Source organism: Suricata suricatta, chromosome 11 (assembly GCF_006229205.1).
Source record: "Suricata suricatta isolate VVHF042 chromosome 11, meerkat_22Aug2017_6uvM2_HiC, whole genome shotgun sequence".
In the NCBI taxonomy this organism is placed as follows: Eukaryota; Metazoa; Chordata; class Mammalia; order Carnivora; family Herpestidae; genus Suricata; species Suricata suricatta.
In genome coordinates, this window is record NC_043710.1 from 26,644,644 (window position 1) to 26,650,548 (window position 5,905).

At 42.0% G+C, this 5,905-nt stretch overlaps 1 pseudogene; it reads right to left on the reverse strand.

Moving 5' to 3' along the window:
- Nucleotides 1–5,161: 5,161 nt before the first annotated feature.
- On the reverse strand, nt 5,162–5,905 carry LOC115272482 (annotated as a pseudogene).

A 5,905-nucleotide genomic window follows, 5' to 3' on the forward strand; every position in this document is an offset into this window, starting at 1 on the left:
GATATTTATACTAAGTTCAGTAAAATTGGAGGTTGGCCTAAAACTGCATCACTGTGGAATTGTTGAGGCTTTGATTGTGAAGTCTTGGCTATGATATAATCAGATGTCTGGCTCCACTAAGAAGTAGTGATAGTGCCTGAGACACCCAAGGACTGCCAGGCATAGACAACTGGATCAGACAACAGTGACATAGAGCTGCCAATAGCTCTTAGATCTCAGGCTTCACAAGCTGGCTTACATAAATGAAGTCACAATATCCCAATACCAATACCCTAAAGGTACCAATATGCCTAATCTTTTTTAAAAAATTTAAATGTTTATTTATTTGGGGGGGGAGGGACAGAGAAAGAGGGAGACACAGAATCTGAAGCAAGATCCAGGCTCTGAGCTGTTAGCACAGGACCTGATGCAGGGCTTGAACCCATAAAAGGCAAGATCATGACCTGAGCCAAAGTCAGATGCTCAACCGACCGAGCCACTCAGGCACCCCACAATACCCCTAATCTTGATGTTACAAGACCTTACCTAATTGACTAGCAGGGATTCAAATTGTTTCCAAGGTTTTCTTGAAAATATTTGGGGGAAAGTTAGAGAACTGAAATTTGGAGTAATCTCATTGATACTTTACTTGAATTCTGGGAATATTTTGAATCTTAACTCCAGACTCTCAAAGCCCCAAGCCCTAATGTAGTTGATTTGAAGATGTTATGATATCTCTCAGATTTCTCTCCCTCCTAACATTTACCAAGTTCCCAGGGAACATCACACATGTTCATGAATCACTCCTGGCCATCATTTGCTGCTAGCCTGTTAGTAGAGGGAGAAGTCACATGTGTCCTTCCAGGCAGAAACACTAGCATATGAGTCCGAATAAAGCTGGAAGTTCCGTCTGAACAGAATGAAGGAACTACAGTTGAGAAAGGAGTGGCACTTTGAATCAGAGTCCAACCAACTCTTTGGGGATGGCAGGTAGAATTCCCATTCTGGCACCAATGTCCTAAAAGGGTTTTAAAGAATTCAATAGGGTCTTCAGAAGAGGCTAATGATCCAAAGTTGCCCTAACTTAACATATTAGTCCCCATGAAAAGAGCAAAATTAATCTCACTTCTGTTACTTCTCAAGATAAGACTGGATTTATATTGGGCCCTTCCCTTTAATTGGCTGTAGGAACAAAGTAGAGGTGCCTATAAATACCTGTGTGCACTCTGGCTCACGTGAGGGTAAGGTGAGCCCTTACAGAGCCACGGACCTATCAGGACATGAAATATCTGTCTGGTAAGTCCTTAGAAGGTCTAACAGTGCTGTGCCATGTATTCTCTGGGCATGCTAAAGTTAACTGGAAATTAGGGCAAGTAAGCACAGCTTGGCAACAAAATTTGAACAAGCTCCCAGAGGTTCTCCACTGTGGGGTTTAGGGGATTGGAAACCCATTCATTCGAATAAATATTTATGACTGCACATCAGAATCACCAGGGGGCACTTCCCCCCCCCAAATATACACATTCTTTTAAATTTGCTTTGCACAGTCCTTCGGAGGCTATTTCTTTCTACACACTATGCCTGAAATTTAGGTAACATAAAAAAAGATGAATGAGAGTACCTGTATAGGATTACATATCAAACTGGATTGTTTTTCCAAAGTCCCAGGTAACCTGCTCTCATCAAACATCCTCAATAACTTTTCTGCAGAAACCATTAACGAAGTGACTCCGATTTTTATTTTATTTTATTTTTAAGTTTATTTATTTATTTTGAGAAAGAGAGAGAGAGAGAGAGAGAGAGAGAGAGAGAGCGAGCGAGCACGTGCACAAGTGAGCAGGAGAGGGGCAGGGAGAAAGAGGGCGAGAGCGAGAGAGTGCCCCAAGCAGGCTCTGTATTGTTAATACAGAGCCCAATGCAGGGCTTGAACCCCAGACCATGAGATCATGATCTGAGCTGAAACCAAAAGTCAGATGCCCAACTGATGGAGCCACCCAGGCTCCCCACAATTCCTAATTTTAGAGAAAATTTTAAAGAAATAAACCCTGAGTAAAGCTGAATGCTTTCTTAGACTTAAAAATCTACTATGAAGCACTGCTAATCTAATTTTGATTGAAAGGCCTCAATAGAAGTAATTCTTGCTACCTTTCACTGTATGCCAAGCACTTATCTGTATTCTTATTTAGCCTATACAATTATATAGTGAGTCAGGTGTTATTTTACCAATACAAAAGGTGGAGACTCAGAGAATTTAAGTGACTTAGCTAAGATCTAGAGCTACCATTTAGTAACTGAGGCTTTGTCTGTGGTTGGGCCTAAAATTTGGAGGGCAAAAAACCAGTTCTTTAAAAAGACCATATATTTTAAAGTACCTTCCTTGTTTAGGAAACATTCTCTACCCTTAGTTCTCTACTTCTGGCTTGGCAGCAAGCTCCCCTGTATGCTGGGACATTGCCCTTTGGCAACCTACCAAGATGTGTCTATGTGAAACCTTCATTCCTACTCCACTTCCGTTTTAAGGATGAAAGTCATGCCCTTGGCCATGGTGCTAAATTTGAACCCAACTTAATGCTCATCTTTAATGACCAGGCAAATGCTTTTTTTCCCTCCTCCTCTTCGTCTTTTCCCCCTCCCCTCTTCCTTTTTAAAATTAAGCTTCTGCTCTTTTTCTGGAAAATAAATCTCATCTGACACTAAAACTTTACTTAGAGCCAAAAGCCTTCTGGGACTTGGGGTATTAGCACAGCTTGGCTTCTGAAGCTGAAAGTCAGACTGACCTGCTTGAGCCCGAAGTCATCTGCATGTGCTCCTGGAGGCCACCTGCTCGCTCAGACGAGCACGAGCCATGCTGTGTGCAGAGAAGTTTCTGCCCAACACCATCATCCAGGGACATGGTCTTGCTGCCTGCTGAGGCCAGACTTGGGATGGAGCCTGATGGTCTTTATGCCAAGGTGTCCTGCATCAAGACCACCCTGAATTCCCTGTGCCGCAGCAAGCCAGCACCACCAACTCCATTATTCTCTTGGAGCTTGCCTTTAAGGAAGTTGAACCAGGGCCTTCTCTTAGACTCAGGACCTTCACTATCTTCTTCATGATGCAGAAGTGAGCCCACTGCGTGTCGCTCTTTCTATCCTCTTGGGCAGTCGTATCACAATGATTTTTTTGTATTTCCTATCACAGGAATCAAAGGGTCACTCAAGTCCACTCTGGTAGATTTTAGTAACTTCCCATTTCAGAGTAAAAGGATTGAGGACTTGTTTTTTTCCAGAAGATTACAACTCCAGGAAGGCATGCTGAGATGAGGCAAGCCCAACAGTGCTGGTGAATGTTCAACAATTGGCTTTCTGGGAAAAAAAGTGTGTGTGCATGCACGTGTGTGTGTTTGTGTGTGTGTGTGTGTGTGTGTGTGTGTGTGTGTGTGATATGTATACGTTTGTGTGTATTTTATATATTATCACTATAAAAGATGAATAGATACAACATACAATAATATATATAATACTTTTTATTTTAAACTCTATATAGCAATTGATTGTTACAAAATGCTTTTGTTGGGGACCCTGGTCGATTCAGCCCCCGACTCTTGATTTGACCTCAGGTCATGATCTTATGGCTCATGGGTTTGAGTCTCTGTGCTGACAGCACGGGGTCTGCTTGGGAGTTTCTCCCTCTCTCTCTGCCCCTCCCCTGCTTGCACCCCTCCTCAAAACAAATATATAAACTTAAGAAAAAAAGAATTAAAAAATGCTTTTGTTGTTCATCATCACTTCCACTGCATTCTACTGGGTAAAGCAAGCAGAAGGGTCAGCCCAGATTCACCGTGAGAGGGGACCACAGAGGGCGTGGTTACTAGACAGAGTGGCTCATTGAAGTCATCTTTGGAGACCAGTTACTATCCCTTCTAATGCTGACATTCCAGGACTTATTTCCATCCCAGCCTCTCCCTTGTCAGCACTTCCATGTGTTGGCAGATGGGGAATCTCATATTTGTTTAATTTAATGTATGATTTTCATCTGTCTCACTTAGTGGTTGCATTAGAGTGAAATACACATGTTCATGCATGAGTATTTACTTATATTGAGAGTTGAAAAGATACTCTTAAAGTTTAACTTCATTTATTTGTCATTTTGTGTTTATGTTGATCTATTTTATTATCTTGTGGGGTACCAGAAGAAGAACTCAAAAAATATATATAGGAACTAAAGAAAATCTTAGACTAAAATATGTAAGCATATGTGTGCCGTTGTATTTATAGGTGTGTGTGTGTGTGTGTGTGTGTGTGTATGCATGTGTGCACACTCACGTGTTGTGTGTAAAGTCATTCCATCCAAGGAAGCTGTCATTTGTTTTAGCTTCTGGAGTTCCCTTTGGAGCTGACTCCTCTATTTTGGGAAACTCTGCACAATGGGCTCCTTATTTATTACTATATGAGGCAAACATTTATCCAAGAAAGCTATGCAGTTCACCTTAAATCTTCATGCTGATGCCGCAGACTGAGACTTCACGTTCTGTCTAGTAATGCAAATTGAGCTTGTCTTTAGTCAGCCTGTGACTTTGAAGAAGAAGAAATGGCTCCTTAAAATTTTGGTAATTTCAGGGGTGGCTTGGTGTTTCAGTTGTTTCAGTGTCTTGGCTCTTGGTTTTGGCTCAGCTCATGATTTCATGGTTTGTGAGTTCAAGCCCAATACTGGGCTTGCACTGACATATGGAGCCTGCTTGGGATTCTCCCTCTCCCTCTCTTTCTCTGACTTCCCCTGCTCGTGTTCTCTCCCTTTCTCAAAAGAAACAAATGAAGTTAAAAAAAATAAAATTGACTATCATGCTTGCCTCTTCTTTGTGATGGGGTCTGCCTTTGGTTCAGAAGAGTTTAAGGATAATGACTGTGTCCCTGCTTGGAGAAAATACTTCCAGGTTGAGCAAGTGGTGGACTCTAGAACCTTCCTGACCAAGTTCTCCTAAGTAATTGCTGAAATGGTGAGGGTGAATCAGTGCTTCCCCGGACCGCCCTGGCTCTCTTGAGTTTCTAGGGTTTTGATATGCAGCATGTGCCACAGGAATCATGGAGAATGGGCATCTGTGAGGGAGAGCTCCAGGAGAAGGAGGCCCTTGCCATAAGACCAAGTCCTTTTGTTGTTGTTGTTGTTGTTGTTGTTGTTGATGATGATGATGATGTTCAAGGATTCAAACTGCTCCATGTGGAGTTTTGAAATTCATCTGACTGTAGGCTGAGTGATTTGCAGGTTGGACAGACTACGAAAGTCCAAGGGTTTCAATATTTCCTTTGAATCAGGATTGACTTCAATGGTCTCCTGATCCAGGGCTGAGACCTCAGGTACATAATTATCCCTCCTTCTCTCTCCTCCTCCCTCAGATTGATGGAGATACCTTGCCCCAGGGCCTCTCTGCATCTGCTTCATTAGATGTGTGACATCCTGCTACCTTGCTGTGAAGCTTCTTGCTGGGAATAATGGTGATCTCCTCTCACATGCCCGTGTTGGTGTGGAAGTCATTGTCCAGGTGCGTGTAGTACGTCTCAATGATGACCCGGGCCACCTTCTTCGTGGTTCTGGTGCAAAGTGGCTCGTGTTGGCAGGAATGGTAAAAGAAAGCCCAAGGCCTTAATATTTGACCTTTGTAAGATGTATCTATGTTATACTGCAAACTAGTGAAGTGAAATATTTCAGATCTATTTAGACTTAATCTTTTCTGTCATTAAAATTTGTGTATATTAATTAAGCCCAAGCAGAATTCCATTTGCAATGGCATATTGAATATCTTTGTAATTAACAATACCAACCCAGGTAGATAGGCTTCCTTCATATTTAAAAATTTTTTTAATTTCATTTTGAAATAACTGAAGAGTCACAGGAAGTTGCAAAAATAGTAGAGAGGGGTCTTTTGTACCCTTCACTCAGTTTACCCCAT